Genomic DNA, 1,619 nt, shown 5'->3' on the forward strand with positions numbered 1-1,619 from the left:
GTTGGAGACGAGGGCGGACATGTGCGGGCCAAGCCAGATAGTGAGTACCTTTCCGATGATCTTGGCGAATGCATGGATGAGGCTAATGGGCCTAAAGTCGACGATGCTCTCCGCCCCATCCTTCTTGGGAAGCAACACAATATTCGCAGAGTTGAGCTAGTGTAGGTTTGTTGTGTGGAGGGAGTCAAAGCGTTGAATCACCCTCATGAGGTCGTGCTTGATGATTCGCCAACACTTTTTGAAGAAGAGGCCGGTGAAGCCGTCTAGCCCAGGTGCCTTGTCGCTAGGCATACTATTAACCACCTTGATGACCTCTGCCTCAGATAGGGGAGCGTCAAGCTCATGCAGGTCATGCGACTCCAGATTGAGCTCCTCCCAATTGAAGTCCTTCGTGCTTCCGCTTCCTCTTTTCATTACTTGCGAGAAGTGGTCATGGATTATCTTCTCCTTGGCATTGTGTTTGGTCACCCACCCTTGATCCTTCATAATCAGGTGAATATAGTTTTTCCTCCTCCTCGCGTTAACACGCCGGTGAAAGAATTTGGTGTTGGCATCCCCTTCCTTAATGTTTGCGATTCTAGCACACTGCTTTTTACGTGCTTTCTCCAGCGTGACCAAGCTTATGACCCTTCTCTTAAGCCGAGCTCGAAGGTCGCGCTCCCCGGGGGAGAGCAACCTCCCTCCTGAGCAATGTCGAGGCGGAGGATCACCAAGAGGGCGGCATGGAGGTGGATCTTGGCTTTAGATAAGAGGCCTCTACTCCATTCCGTGAGACGCGTCGCCGTTTTCTTGAGATTGTGGAAAAGGATCATGTATGGGTCGGTATGCTCAACTGGCTCGGCCCAGGCCTTGTGGACCACGTCATAGAGCCTGGCATAGAAGCCCAAAAGTTCTCAAATTTGAAGGTCCTAGGCCTCCTTGGCCCCTTATCTTCAGCAAGCAGAAGCGGGCAGTGGTTGGAGAGGGACGAGGAGAGCGCATGTAACACGTGGTCGTTGAATGTTGTGTCCCACTCCGCATTGCAAAAGAAGGAGTCGAGCTTGCAAAGGGTAGGGTTGGACCTCTCATTGCTCCATCTGAATCTCCTATTCTGGAGGTGGATTTCTTTGAGCTCACAACTATGAAGAGTTGCACGAAACCGATTTATACTGCTACAGTTCACGTTTCTCTTGTTTTTATCCCTTGCCCGGTAAATCTGGTTGAAATCCCCGGAGGCGATCCAAGCCACACCAGCGGGTGGCTTTTGGCCAACGAGCTCGGCAAAGAACACATCTTTGAGCGAGTGGTCGGTGGGACCGTAAAGGGTGGTTATCTTGAAGCTCACGCCCGAGTCTCTGACACGGACCATGGCCGAGAGGCAGAAGGTGGTGATGGTGATGCTGGACATCTCCACCAAAAGGTCATCCCAAAGAAGAAGGATACCACCCCTGGTGCCATTTGCTAGACGTTGCGCGAAGCTACGCAGCCTATGGCCCCCCAAGAAAGCAGCCGTGAACTGATCGATACTATCAAGCCTCGTTTCCTGGAGGCACAATACATGACAGGAGAAGGAAGCGATAGTAGCATTAACTGTCGACCGCCGATTCAGATAGTTAATGTTCTTATATTTTGGGACCGGC

Source organism: Triticum dicoccoides, chromosome 2B, assembly GCF_002162155.2.
Source record: "Triticum dicoccoides isolate Atlit2015 ecotype Zavitan chromosome 2B, WEW_v2.0, whole genome shotgun sequence".
Lineage (NCBI taxonomy): Eukaryota > Viridiplantae > Streptophyta > Magnoliopsida > Poales > Poaceae > Triticum > Triticum dicoccoides.